Source organism: Misgurnus anguillicaudatus, chromosome 2, assembly GCF_027580225.2.
Source record: "Misgurnus anguillicaudatus chromosome 2, ASM2758022v2, whole genome shotgun sequence".
NCBI classification, from domain to species: domain Eukaryota; kingdom Metazoa; phylum Chordata; class Actinopteri; order Cypriniformes; family Cobitidae; genus Misgurnus; species Misgurnus anguillicaudatus.
The window spans coordinates 6,193,780-6,209,689 of record NC_073338.2 but is presented as its reverse complement, the minus strand read 5'-3'; the positions used below and the strand labels follow the sequence as shown (position 1 = coordinate 6,209,689).

The following is a 15,910-nucleotide window of genomic DNA, read 5'->3' as shown; positions in this document are numbered from 1 at the left end:
CTTGCCACATCTGGTACAAATCTGATTAATATAAAATTAGAAAACAATACATTAACAGATGAACCTCGAATGTTAAAATTCGGCCTTCTTAACATTAGATCACTTACCAATAAAGAACCTATGGTCAATTAAATAATTACAGACCAAAACTTAGATGCACTCTGTTTAACAGAAACCTGGCTTAAAGCAGACGACTACATTAGTCTAAATGAATCCACCCCACAAGACTATTATTATAAACACGAACCTCGATTAAAGGGGAGAGGGGGTGGTGTAGCTACAATATACAACAAAAATGTTAAAGTAAACCAAAAATCTGAACTAAAATTTAAATCATTGAACTAATGTTGTTAAATATGGAAATAACTGATTGTAACCACAAACAGCTCTCTTTTGCCTTAGCTACAATCTATAGACCTCCGGGCCACCATGCAGATTTCCTTAAAGAAATAGCAGATTTCCTGTCTGAGCTTGTTGTCACTGTAGATAAAGCTCTTATCGTTGGTGATTTTAATATTCATGTGGATAACCCAAAAGATGCATTAGGACGTGCGTTTATGGATGTTCTAAATTCTCTCAATATTAGACAAAACGTGACAGGGCCAACGCATACTCGTAAGCACACATAAGACTTAATTCTGTCACTCGGACTCAATATTAATGACATCAAAATATCACCTCAGAGTGATGCAGTTTCTGACCATTACCTTGTGTCATACACTGTACCTCTAGATAGGATCACTCAATCCACAACATGCTACAGATTAGCCAGAACAATAATTTCCACCACTAAAGATTGCTTTATTAGCACTCTTCCAGACCTGTCCCAAATTAAACATGTAGCAGATAACTGTGACGATCTAGATATTGTAATAGAAAACCTAAACAATGTCTGTTCTAACACATTGGATGCCGTTGCTCCCATTCGAAAAAAGAGAATCAAAGAAAAACCGCCAGCTCCATGGTATGACCATCACACCGCAGCACTCAAAAAGGCAACTAGGAAAATGGAAAGAAATTATAGAAGCACAAAGTTAGAGGTATGGCGTGCAGCATGGAAAGAGAGTGTTAAACACTACAGACAGGCTATTAAAACCGCCAGATCTACCTATCTTAGCAAGCTTATAAATGAGAATCATAATAACCCTCGTTTCCTCTTTAGCACAGTTGCAAAACTGACTAGAAACAAAGAACAAACAGAAACCAGTAGTAAACTTCAACACAATAGTAACGACTTCATGAACTTCTTTTCTAACAAAATTACGGCTATAAGAGAAAACATCGTAGCTACACAGGCAGCCACCACTCTACCTATTAGTTCACTTAACACTAGACTACCATACGAACATCTTGATTCATTTAAACCTACTACAATAGATGAGCTCTCTAGACTAGTTACATCATCCAAATCATCGTCCTGTATATTAGACCCCGTTCCCACAAAACTACTTAAAGAGGTATTCCCTGTAGTGTCAACCCCGGTTCTAAATATCTTTAACTCATCGCTAGAAATAGGATACGTTCCAACAGCTTTCAAACTAGCAGTTATTAAACCGCTGATTAAAAAACCACAGCTTGATCAGGGAGAGCTTAATAACTTTAAACCAATCTCAAATCTCCCTTTTCTTTCAAAAATATTAGAAAAGGTAGTGGCAAGCCAGTTACGCACATTCTTGACAAATAATAGTACATATGAAAAGTTCCAATCAGGATTCAGGCCCCACCATCGTGGTGAAATCTCAATTCTTATATTATTAGACCTTAGTGCAGCCTTTGACACAATAGATCACACAATCTTACTCAATAGACTAGAAAACTATGTTGGTATCAGTGGTCAGGCGCTAGCCTGGTTTAGGTCGTATCTAACCAATCGCTATCACTTTGTTTATGTAAACGAGGAAGAGTCATATCACTCCCTGGTTAAATACGGTGTACCGCAGGGATCGGTTTTAGGTCCTATCCTGTTCTCGTTAAACATGTTACCCCTAGGAGACATTATCAGGAAACATAAGTTTTCACTGCTATGCGGATGATACCCAGCTTTACATCTCCTCACATCCCAGCGAAACACACACGTTTTCTAAGCTAACAGACTGCCTTAGCGATGTTAGTGACTGGATGGCACATAACTTTCTTAAGCTGAACTCCAATAAGACAGAGATACTTATTATTGAACCGAATCGCTACAAACATAATATGTCAGATTACAAGTTGCACATAGATGGCTGCACTGTGGTGCCATCTTCCACGGTTAGGAACTTAGGTGTGATGTTCGACAGCAACTTATCCTTCGATAGTCATATCGCCAACGTCTGCCGCACAGCATTCTTCCATCTTAGAAATATCTTGAAAATACGCCATATACTGTCTACATCTGACGCAGAGAAGCTTATCCATGCTTTTATGACCTCTAGAATAGACTATTGTAACTCGCTACTCGGGGGATGCCATGCAAATCAAGTAAACAAGCTTCAGCTAGTTCAAAACGCTTCCGCAAGGGTACTTACTCGATCTAAAAAGTACGACCACATAAGCCCAATTCTGGCATCTTTACACTGGCTACCAGTTAAATATCGCATACAATTTAAAATATCACTAATCACCTACAAAGCCTTAAATGGCCTAGCACCCTCATATCTTAGAGAATTACTATCAGAATACAATCCATCACGCACACTACGGTCGCAAAATTCTGGTCTCTTGATTATCCCTAGACTATCAAAAGTGTCTAAAAATGGAAGATCCTTTTCCTACTTAGCCCCTAAGCTCTGGAATGATTTACCAACCGATATCCGAGAATCAGACACAGTCGATAATTTTAAATCTAGACTAAAACTTTTCTCTTCAACAAAGCATTCGCATAATTTGTCTAGTAAAGGTACTTAACTCGAAATAGTTATTTGTACGGAACAAAGCACTCGCGGTCATAACACAGACCAACCAAATAAATAAATAAAAACCTTATCTTAAAGTATGGTCGGATTGCGATTTTGGAACTTTCGTGTGTCTTCGTTTGCCACTGAACCTGCATTAACGACGACAGTGGGGCCTCCAGCCTTAGTCAAACGGGTTGGCACATATGGTTGGGTTGTGATTTTGGCGCTTTCTTTGTATTGCGCATAGTATGCCATACAGACCCGTTTGCCACTGAACCTGCATTAACGACAACAGTGGGGCTTCCGGCCTTAGTCAAACGGGTTGGCACGTATGGTCGGGTTGCGATTTTGGCGCTTTCATGTGTCTTGTGAATAGTTTGCCATACAGACCCGTTTGCCACTGAACCTGCATTAACGACGACAGTGAGGCCTCCAGCCTTAGTCAAACGGGTTGACACGTATGGTCAGGTTGCGATGTTGGCGTTTTCTCATGATCTTGTAAATAGTATGCAATATAGACCCGTTTGCCACTGAACCTGCATTAACGACGACAGTGGGGTTACTGGCCTTAGTCAAACGGGTCGACAGGTTTCATTTTCTCTTAAAGATCGGAAGGTGACCCTTAGTTACCATATATACCGTCGCAGTGGGCCCCCAATTTGCAAAATCCTCAACTGTGGATAATATAATTATGCCGCAATAGTTAGTCTGTCTGAAACTAAGCTGATTAAACCACATCACTGTGTGACACTTGCATTACATGTGAACGGCCCCTACGCTAATATGATTTTGTTTTTCTCTCCCTGTCTTGTCCTCGACCCTGAGGACAATGGGACAAACAGACCCAGTTCCGGTAGATGTGAAAGTCGACACACCACTGATCTACTGGTCGTCCCTCAATGTGATGCCCAGCTGATGCCTGACCAACGATCACCGGCAGAACCCGCTTAATCTCTGCTTAATCTCCTTATCCGCTTATATGTGTGTATATACATGTATATCTCCCAAGGGTTTTCCCCTCCTAGGACTTTTTATTTTTTTATTTTTATTTTTTTCATGGAATGGCTAAACAACCAGGGGTTTTTGTTTTTTCTCCTAGGGGGTTTTTTAACCCGGGGAGGTAGCCTGCTTGGGCTTAACTTAGCTTCTTCTTCTAGACGTTACATTAGTAATACGCTCGCTCATAATGTCGAGTCATAGCCGCAGCAAATTTGACTGCTTATGCTATTTATTATTATGTTGTGCTATCTGTCGTTTTTCTGTGCTTTTACTGCTTCTATTAATGTAAAGCTGCTTTGAAACAATTAAGTATTGTGAAAAGCGCTATATAAATAAAATTGAATTGAATTGAATAATTTTTTTTAGATTGCAAGATGTTGTTTCAACATTATTGTCAAGACTGCAAATGCACATGTAAGTTACATGTAGTACATTTAGCATGTTTTCTGACTGTATACTATATTGTTGCCTACACAAAGTGTGTTATGCATCTGTTTTCAAATAAAGGGCATTGCAACTGTGGCTGTGGACGCCTATGTGGTGGTCACCTGGCTTCCTCCTTTTGAGGATTCTCCCATTGCTAAAATGATTGTGAGTAGTAATGTAACAGAACTTGTACCTCAGCTTTAACATCATGTTCACGTTCCTCTTTAAACTCTTTTTAATTTCCTCAGTGTGACTTTGCATCCAAAGACGTGGTGCTTCTCCCTGCCTGGCAGCCTGGGCACTGGACATTGTGTGTGAGTAAAACCTTTTTTATCTGAAATACTGTGCTGTTATTTTTGAATCCTCATCCATGCTCTGGAACATTTCATGCAGTACATAACAACATTTTAAAAATGCATAACGATTTTAGGTCTAAGAATGTAACCCGACCTTTTCTGGATCAATTCCAAACCTCTCCTTGCCCCCTACTTTGGGTTGTTTGTTGAAGGGTCTTATCATTTTTGGCTATGCTGAACATACATTTAAATGTTATTTTGTTTCTGCCTCAACAAATGGGTGAATGAAAGCAATCACTTGTAAAGCGCTTTGTATAAAATTATATTCATGGAATACACTATTTACTATAACTGTAATTTTGTTTGAAGTAAGATTTGGGTCTTTAACCAACCCTTATCTTGCCATTCCATGAAATAAAACTTTTAACAGGTTCTCAAACCAAGACTGAGGATTATGCAATATTTTGACTCAAGACACCCTAGTGGCTTTGGAGATGGCCGCTACCTAGAAATCTTGAGGTTTTTCATAGAAAGCTGACTACTGGTTCCCTATGTTCATATCTAACTCGGGGGGTCTTGCAGCAGTAACTATTTTTTAATTCAAAGCAATTTCCATGTTTACATCATTAAAGTAGTTCTTCATTGGTTTACTAGAAACCTCATCTGCATCTTTACTTTAGAATTTTTTTAATTAGACCACCCAAATACTGCTTTGAGAACCCGAGAACTTGGATATGATCATGTTTTATGTTTTTAGGATGTATGGCATTTCTGTTTTGGACTATACATCCCTTTTTCTTCTTTTGTTCTTTATTGTTCCTGTTCATATGTTCCACATGTTCTGCATTTATTGTTCCTGATCATATGTTCCATATGTTCTGCATTTATTGTTCCTGTTCATATCTTCCAAATGTTAAGTCCCTACTAGGAATTGCTGCTGCTTGGGGTGTCACGATTCTCCAAATCCTTGATTCGGTTACATTTTCAATTCTTAGGTCGCAGTTCGATTCGATTATCGGTTTTTACTTTTTTTATTTTGAAAGCACAGGTTGCTATGCCATTTCCAGACTAGACTTTTATGAAATATTATATCTAAGCTTGAACCCGGAGATGCCCTGCCATGTTAGTTGTGCTGCCAGTGGAAAAATATGGTACACGCGCACTCCTGATAAAATGATACTTCCTGTAAGATGAACATTCCTGTCAGTACTTTGCAGCTTAAAAATGCACTTTTATTACTGTCAGACGAGATTGTGAGACTATACCTTAGTAAATCATGTTTAAATGCTGTTTAAATGCTGTTTAAATCTGTCACATCCTAGTTGGTTAGCTAGCTAGCTAGGATGTGACAGAGATAACAATGGCGGCAGGTTAATGCAGCACGGCAGGTACTGCTGTCTTATCTCTCCTAAATCATACTGCCAGGATATTATAAAATGCGACATGAAATCTGGGTGCCTCGGAGATTTAAAGATTTTGTTAAAATCAATACGCCTTTTCGTCATATTACTTTCGTGATGCAATTGTTTCTCTTGATGGGCACACAAATATCGGGGAGTTTGTGTTCTGCTTCTAAACGTGCACAATTGGACTCACCTGGTGAATTCGCTGTTGGCATGCCGGTGGACTCGTGGAGCCAGTACATCCTATACTCAAGAGTTTTGGATGACGGTCGAGTGAGGCGCGTGCAAAGTGAGATGCATGGACACTCTACAACTGTGTTAACAAAGCCGGGACCAGCCATCGTGCTTTGCGCTATACTTCTTTTGTGCGGGGACGTACATTCAAATCCTGGACCAAGGGTTTCGGATATCTGTCAATCAGCTGGCCCTGGCATCTCAAGATCGGCGAAGTGTGCGGCTTTAACCGGAGAAGAAACTCGAGGTAATATTCTTCCAACAAACATCAGGCCTGATAGTAATACTGCCCAAATGGCAATAACATTGTACAGATCTTCAACAATTACCACACAAACTGTATCTTCCATTAAACAGCAGCAGATGAAACTGTTCCAGACTGTAAATCATGCGAGTGTGCTGTGGGACGCAAAAACGAAACCGAAAGGTATTATTGGTGGACATCTGAACATCCGGAGCATTATTTCAAAGTCTGAACAACTTGAACATTTACTGACAGATTCAAATATTGATTATTTATGCCTCACAGAGACTTGGTTAACCTCGACAACTCCGCTATCTATTTGTAATATTCCTGGATACAATGTATATAGACGAGATAGAAAAAAAGGGAAAGGGGCGGAGTTCTGATATATGTGAAAGATAGTATTCAAAGTCAGCAAATAGTCCTCCCGGAAAATAATTTGGAATGTGTGGGGGTAAAACTAACACTATCACCCCAAATGAGTTTTGCTGTTTTTGCAGTTTATCGCCCTCCTACTGCCACAAATGAATTTTATGATTACTTAAATGTCATACTTAAACAATATGGGAAAATGGAAGTTATCCTTATGGGAGATTTTAACTTGGAACTGGCAAGATAAAATGCGTAGGAAAAAGCTTAAAGATATTGCACAAACTTTTCAAATGATGCAGATGATTAATAAGCCCACCAGAGAAACAAAATCTTCCCAAACACTTTTAGACTTAATTTTTACAAATTAACCCGATAGAATTAAAAAGACCTGTAACCTTATTACTGGGTTATCAGATCATAATCTCACGTTGGTCTCTAGAAAATGATCAAAAACACGTTTAAAATCTGAATTCTGTAAAGGGAAAATCAATGCCATTTATTGCTCCAAAGGACATGGCCTTTATTGAAAACGATATAAAGCAAATAAACTGGCATGACACCATTGGCAGTTTGCCTTGTGAGCCAGCTTGGGCTGAATTAATATCAACCATTAAAGGCATTATATTAAAGTATACCAGGGAAAGGGGCAAGAAAACAAATAAAAAATATAACTTACCCTGGTTAAATACAAATCTTTGGGAAATAATGAAAAAAAGGGATGCTTCTCTGAAAAAGTTTTTAAAATCAAAATTATATACTGATCATCTGATTTTTAAAAGTTTAAGAAATAAAGTTACTCAACAACTTAGAAAGGCTAGGGCAAATTTTTTTCTTAATGTTATTAGTGAGACAAAAGGAAATTCAAGAAATTTATGGAAGAGCATTGATAAATTACTGGGGAGGGGAAAATCAGCAAATAAACATTTAAAACTCAAGATAGATGGTTGTATCCAGGAAAATGATCAGATTATTGGGGAATGTTTTAATGATTATTTTATAAATTCGGTGCGAGAAATAAGTTTAAGTAAACCAATCACTCGATGTACACAATCCTTAACCTGTAATGATTCTTCTTTTTTTAAGTTTTTCTTAGTTAACACAGGAAAAGTTGAACATGCAATTTTATCACTATCAAATAGTAAAGCTAAAGATATATATGGTTGTGATACACTGAAAAAAATTATTCATTGAATTTAATCAATTTTTTTAAAGTAAGCGGTTGCAATCAATGTATTTAAGCTACATTTAAACAAAAAAAATTTGTCGAACTTAATCAATTTTATTCAGTTACCCTAGTATAAAAAAGCTTAGTAATTTCAGCCCTATTTAATTATGCTACATTCTCGTATATTATTTATTTATGACTGATGAAAAATTATTAATTGAATTTACTAATTTTTTTTAAGGTAAGTGGTTGCAATCAATTTATTTTAGCTACATTTTGTAAGGTTTTGTTCTGTGTTTTCTTGTATTCTGTGTATTTTTGTATTTTGGACTTTTATTTTGACATCCTGGCTTTTATTTTGATATTCATCATGCCATGTCACAGTTCACACTTCCTGTCTGTCTGTATTTAAGCACTTCCTGTATAGCAGTTCCTGGCTGATTATTACATCGCCACATTCTGTTTATCCTGTTTGATCCTGTTGCCTGTATCTGTTTCTGTTAAATCTGTACCTGCATCTGCCTGTGTTTGACCATTGCCTGTTTATTTGGATTTTGCCTGTATTGCCGCCTGCCCTGATATTGTGCCTGTCTTTGGATTCTGATTTTGGATTTACCCTCTGGATTTGTTTGCTGGCCCTTTTTGGGATTTTACTCAATAAACACCTTTTGCACATGGATTCTCACCTTCATCGCTTTCTTTAAAGCACTCCGTTACACATTTAAATAAACACATTTCATTGACTAACTTTCAACATTTTTAAGGAAATGTGGTTACCAAGTGGTAAGTTTAATGTTATTCAGCAAATGTAGTGCATGTTCAATAACAATTTCTTTGTGTGTACAAGTGTTTAAAACAAGTGCTCACTGCACATTCACAAAATATAAAATAAAAAAACACAGATGGAAAGAGGCCACAATGTTTGTGAATCAATAAAACAGCACAAAAGTCAAAAACAGTAGTGCTGACTTCACACATTGCACAATAATAATTAAAAAAAAGTGTTACATTTTTACAGACAACAGTTATGAATCATTAAAAGCATTATTAAAATGTTTAAAACTCCTGATTCCCAGGTCTTAAATGAAAAACAGAGTAGACTGTGACATCTGGACTAACATTTCATGCTGAGCATGCACATACATGTCTGCTACAAAATTTCAGTGCAGTGTGTAATTTTTAGAAGGATCTTTTGACAGAAATGCAAAATAATATACAAAACTATATTATCAGGGGTGTATAAAGACCTTTCATAATGAACCGTTATGTGTTTATTGCCTTAGAACAAGACCTTTTTATCTACATACACCGAGGGTCCCCTTACATGGAAGTCACCATTTTGTGCTGCCATTTTTTTACAGAAGCCCTTAAAGGACAATTTTTTGCTAAGTTGTCTCCAACGATGACATGTTTGTCCTTCTCTATGTGTTTCAAAACCGAGGGGTGAGCCGTGGACGTTGGTTGCAACTCGCAACCTCACCACTAGATGCCGCTAAAATTTACACACTGCACCTTTAAAACGTTTTTCAGTCCTTGAATTTTTGGGGAGAGCTTTAGAATCCATCTGCATAATGAATTTCTAAAAAAATTCAAAAAAAGTAATATTTTAGTTCTTTGGGGTACACCAAATTAAGCACAAAGATTGTACCCAGCATCAATGCAGGCTTGTGCCACAGATTTGAGCTGCTCAAGAATCATCACTCCAACAACGATTCCAATATCGTCATAGTCGCCAAGAACACCTTCTTTCTTTTTGATTACACATATGCCCATGGTGATGTTTTCCGGGTCTTTCAATAAGTCATCTTGTTGACTGTCCTACATTTAAATAAAAATAAGCTTTTATTAGAGATTGTTCTGATTCATAACACTTTGACAAGTCTACAGGCAAGGGTAATTACAAAAACTATGACACCTCTGTTTCCCATATATTATACAGTGCCATCCATTAATATTGGGACAGAGTGCACACTTTGAGCTGTATTTAGAGGGTATTCACAAATTCCAATTTGTCTTTAGGATTTAGGAATTACAGTCGTTTAAATGGGCCAAACGTAATGTGACAGTTGATTTAAAAGCTGTAATGGACATGAATTTTGTATTTGTTAAATAATTTCCTCATACAGTCTTGTTCAAAATAATAGCAGTACAATGTGACTAACCAGAATAATCAAGGTTTTTAGTATATTTTTTATTGCTACGTGGCAAACAAGTTACCAGTAGGTTCAGTAGATTCTCAGAAAACAAACAAGACCCAGCATTCATGATATGCACCCTCTTAAGGCTGTACAATTGGGCAATTAGTTGAAAGGGGTGTGTTCAAAAAAATAGCAGTGTCTACCTTTGACTGTACAAACTCAAAACTATTTTGTACAAACATTTTTTTTCTGGGATTTAGCAATCCTGTGAATCACTAAACTAATATTTAGTTGTATGACCACAGTTTTTTAAAACTGCTTGACATCTGTGTGGCATGGAGTCAACCAACTTGTGGCACCTCTCAGCTGTTATTCCACTCCATGATTCTTTAACAACATTCCACAATTCATTCACATTTCTTGGTTTTACAGCATTTTTGATATGACCCCACAAGTTTTCAATTGGATTAAGGTCTGGAGATTGGGCTGGCCACTCCATAACATTAATTTTGTTGGTTTGGAACCAAGACTTTGCCCGTTTACTAGTGTGTTTTGGGTCATTGTCTTGTTGAAACAACCATTTCAAGGGCATGTCCTCTTCAGCATAGGGCAACATGACCTCTTCAAGTATTTTAACATATGCAAACTGATCCATGATCCCTGGTATGCGATAAATAGGCCCAACACCATAGTAAGAGAAACATGCCCATATCATGATGCTTGCACCTCCATGCTTCACTGTCTTCAATGTGTACTGTGGCTTAAATTCAGAGTTTGGGGGTCGTCTCACAAACTGCCTGTGGCCCTTGGACCCAAAAAGAACAATTTTACTCTCATCAGTCCACAAAATGTTCCTCCATTTCTCTTTAGGCCAGTTGATGTGTTCTTTGGCAAATTGTAACCTCTTCTGCACATGCCTTTTTTTAACAGAGGGACTTTGCGGGGGATTCTTGAAAATAGATTAGCTTCACACAGACGTCTTCTAACTTTCACAGTACTTACAGGTAACTCCAGACTGTCTTTGATCATCCTGGAGGTGATCATTGGCTGAGCCTTTGCCATTCTGGTTATTCTTCTATCCATTTTGATGGTTGTCTTCCGTTTTCTTCCACGTCTCACTGGTTTTGCTCTCCATTTTAAGGCATTGGAGATCATTTTAGCTGAACAGCCTATCATTTTTTGCACATCTTTATAGGTTTTCCCCTCTCCAATCAACTTTTTAATCAAAGTACGCTGTTCTTCTGAACAATGTCTTGAACGACCCATTTTCTCAGCTTTCAAATGCATGTTCAACAAGTGTTTGCTTCATCCTTAAAAAGAGGCCACCTGATTCACACCTGTTTCTTCACAAAATTGATGACCTCAGTGATTGAATGCCACACTGCTATTTTTTTGAACACACCCCTTTCAACTAATTGCCCAATTGCACAGCCTTAAGAGCGTGCATATCATGAATGCTGGGTCTTGTTTGTTTTCTGAGAATCTACTGAACCTACTGGTAACTTGTTTGCCACGTAGCAATAAAAATATACTAAAAACCTTGATTATTCAGGTTAGTCACATTGTACTGCTATTATTTTGAACAAGACTGTATATGAAGCACGTTGTGGTCTGAAGTTGAAGTTTGGCAATTGGCTTTTGGACGGTGTGGCTGTGAACACAAATCATGTACACAATTCATGTCCATAAAACAGCTTTTAAGCGAACTGTCCCATTATATTTGGACCTGAAATACACTGAAATACATTTTTACATATATAATAACATATCCCAATATTTATGAAGGGCACTGTGTGTGTGTGTGTGTGTGTGTGTGTGTGTGTGTGTGTGTATACATTATACAAGTATATTATTAACATTTACCGCGCGCCAAAACAATAACAACACAAAAGACACTAAATATGAATAAGAAAACAAGTAAGAGTTTCATGACAGCAAATACTGCTGATTTGATCTAATTTTAGACCATAAAAAAAATAACAGACAAGGCCTTCATCAGAGCCAGGGAATCCTGTCAGAGATGTAGCCCAGAGAGGGTGGTGGTCAGCGGGGCGAGTGAACACTGACGTCTGCTCTCTGGTTCTCAAGTACCGAAGCAAGTACCTTAAGCAAACGTTCAAACAGGCGCTATCTTAACTAATCGACTGCCTATTTGAATATTATACATATATATTATCGACTGAACTAATCTTAAAACTACATCTTGTGACAAAGAAATGGTAATATTAAGAAACGCCTTGTTATGAGATTCGAAACAGCCGAGTGAAATCCGTGGCGGAAGAAAGTAGTTCCCAAACAAAGAGGCTTTTAAAATAACTCTGTTGTTGTTTTCTAGTTTTCGTTTTTCAAACGTGTGCCGTCGAACTGTTGTATAAAAGCAATTTCGCTCTCGGAGTCGTGTGGTATTTGGTTAACTTATATCGTCACGGCTGGGATTGCCTCCGGCATTCGGACTAGAGGGGCTCTCTTATAAACGGCGTATTTTAAGTATATAAAAATATTCACTGTAAAAAAAGGTGCTGTATTACATGAAATATTACTTACTGTGCAAATAGACCGACTGAGCAAAACTCCGGGGCTGAAATATCCCGTCTTCCTTTCCCACCGTCACCGTGAACCTGACTGGGAAACTCCTTTCAGCGCCAGGGAAAATGTGCATTTGTGCGCATGCGCAAAGAACCAAACTATTTTTTTAAACTGAATTTAATTAATTAAAATGACTTGGATTTAAAGCACATGTAATTCGCTTAAAACCTATTAATATATACTAATTAAAATCAAAAACTTAAATAAAATAATTAAAACTAGCTAAATTGAATTATGCTTCATTTAATTGGGGCCATAATCATTTTTTTCAGTGTACAGCTTTTTTAAAACAATACAAGACATCTATTATGATGCCTTTAACGATGATAATAAATAAGTCTTTCAGTGAAAATGTTTTTCCTAGTGTTCTTAAGCCTGCCATAGTCACCCCTGTGTATAAATCCAGGGATACTTAAGTAGTTTCAAATTACCGACCCATTAGTATTCTCCCAGCTGTATCAAAGGTTATTGAAAAAATTGTTGTAACAGCATATTTGGACTCTAAGTCCCTTCTCCATCCGATGCAATTTGGCTTCAGAAAAAAACTTTCTACTGAAACTGCATGCTGTTATTTCATCGAGGAGATTAAATCTAGCCTAGATTAAGGAGGAGTGGTGGGAGCAGTCTTCTTAGATTTACGCAAGGCCTTTGATGGGGTTAATCACGGTGTACTAATACATAAATTGGCCAAATATGATATCTCTTTTAATGTTCAAAAATGGATAAAATCTTATTTGTTAGATCGAGAACAAAGTGTTCAAATAAATAGCAAATTGTCTACGTCTCTTGTTTCTACTGTTGGCGTTCCACAGGAGTCGATTCTGGGGCCATTGTTGTTTTGCTTATATATCAATGACCTGCCTTTGGTTTGCAAGGGTGTAAATATTGTTATGTATGCTGATGACACGGTATTATATACCCATGGTAGAAATGCAACAGACGTAGCTATCAAGCGTTATGAGCAAGGTCAGTAATTGGTTACAGGATTCATGTCTTGCGTTAAATATTGAAAAACTGTAACTATGTTTTTTACAAACCGGTCTACACTTAAGACTTATCCAGAAGTTTTAGTAAATGGCCAATGTATTAAACATGTAGATAGATTTAAATATTTAGGGGTAACTCTGGATCCAACACTTAGTTTTAAAGGACATGTTAAAAAATTATGTAACAAATTAAAATTTAGATTAGGGCTGTCAATAGATTTAAAAAATTAATCTAGATTAATCGCATGATTTCATGAGTTAACTGCGATTAATCGCAAATTAATCGCACATTTTTATCCATTCTAAATTTACCCTAATTTAACACTTTTCAGGTTTTTAATATTCTAATCATATATACATATATAGATGCTTTATGCAAATGTTAACAACAGCCTGTTTACATTTTAACAGAATCACCAGCCATTGTTTTGTATATGAATTTTCCTTTCAGAAGATTTTTCTTTCTCCATTTTTGTTTGCTGCTGCATCATTTGTGACCTGTGCTGGCAAGTTGAGTCGGAATTAGCAAATTTAAAAAAAATAGTTGTTCATATTTTGACATTCTCTATTAAAACATAGAACAATGCATGATTTGTTGAAATATAACAAAATATGACAGAACTACACGTGTTTGAAGTTGAAAGAGTCAAATTACCACAAACATTTCCACATCCATACATTATATTACCACATCAATACCTTAAAATCACTGGTAAAACTAATAGATTTAGCACACACAAAGCAAAAACATCATCAATGTATGTTCAACTTTTTTTCCTTTTGTTTGATTGACATTGAGACAGACTGCTTAAAATCTAAGTGATCTAATATAATGTTACACATCAGATAGTTTTACCCAACAGTTAACCAAACATTTACTTAAAACATAACAGATTATAGAGCCTACCTGCGTGAATTCTTATCAAAACAGATATTTGTAAAACTGTAATTTTGATGAGATGTCTATATATCCGGGTCGCGCACTCGCGCGTCTGTGTGCACGCGCTTCAGATATCAGTCAGTCAGCGTGAGGGGATCGCTTTTGAGTCTTGTCGCTCTTAATAACTCTTTAACATTAATCAGGTACCGAACTTTATCTCTCTTAATGACTCTTTTAACATCAAGCAAGTCCTGCAGTCTATTTTCTAAGTCATGCATAAAAGCGAAACCAAAATGAATTGAGACGCATCTTTGTATTAGATTAAGCATTAGGAGGACGGTAACGTTACACCTCTGAGACGTATAAATAAAGATCATATCAGATGTCCAACGAGCATTTAGAGCATTGGATTTGGTAGAGAATTTGCTTAATGTTCTTATTTCTATGAAAACCTTTTACTCATTAAGAGAGAGTCACATTTGTCTGCGTCTCTGTTCATTCAACTATGGGCTGGACCAAGGGTCAAACAGAAATTGCGCGTTGCGTTAATCTCCGTTAATAAAATTAGTGACGTTAAAATGAATTTGCATTAACGCGTTATTAACGCGTTAATTTTGACAGCCCTAATTTAGATACATTAGAAACTCTCTTACCACTGAAGCATCTTGTATTTATTTACTGTAAATGCAATGATTATTTCTCACCTTACGTACATCATGGTCTCAGGCATGCAAATCAGTTTTAAAACCATTAGAATCTGTGTTTAAAAACTGTCTCAAGGTCCATGATAAGAAAACTCGTTCTTATCATCATTGTCAAATACTTGCTAAATATGACATACTTAGCATGAATAATTTAATAAAACACTCAAATGTGACCTTGCTTCATAAAATCATATATGGTGCTACTGCTCCTCCTTTGAAAAAGTTTGTAACACTTTGCTCTGAAAATTCAGTGCGAACAACTAGAAGTGTAACAAGGGGGGAGTGTAGCCTTCCAAAACGTAAAACCAAATGTGGGAGTTCCTCCTTCTCATGTGTGGCCACGAGACAGTGGAATACCTTTCCCACTGAATATATTTTATGTACAGATTCTCACACTTTCTCATCATCCATGACAGAGTTGGCTATTAAATGAACAAGTTTGTACACATCGATGATATGTGTGTGTGTGTGGGAGGGGGGTATGCGTGTGTAAGGAAATGAATGTTTAAAGTTATATTGTATGTCATTATGCTTCAGATGTTACTAAACTGTGTTTTGTTGGAGGAGGAGATAGAAAGACAAAATTTTAGTGGATGGCTTC

At 37.0% G+C, this 15,910-nt stretch overlaps 2 long non-coding RNA genes across 2 annotated transcripts; one reads left to right on the top strand and one right to left on the bottom strand.

Moving 5' to 3' along the window:
- Window positions 1-4,239: 4,239 nt before the first annotated feature.
- Window positions 4,240-4,814, top strand: LOC129443451 (uncharacterized). Its single transcript, XR_008644148.2, has 3 exons — window positions 4,240-4,289; window positions 4,383-4,466; window positions 4,550-4,814. It is a non-coding gene; the product is annotated as an uncharacterized lncRNA (long non-coding RNA).
- A 3,976-nt stretch (window positions 4,815-8,790) lies between these two features.
- Window positions 8,791-13,012, bottom strand: LOC141366023 (uncharacterized). The gene is made up of 2 exons (XR_012370948.1): window positions 12,698-13,012; window positions 8,791-9,833 (listed from the first exon to the last, which is right to left on the bottom strand). It is a non-coding gene; the product is annotated as an uncharacterized lncRNA (long non-coding RNA).
- Window positions 13,013-15,910: the final 2,898 nt, after the last annotated feature.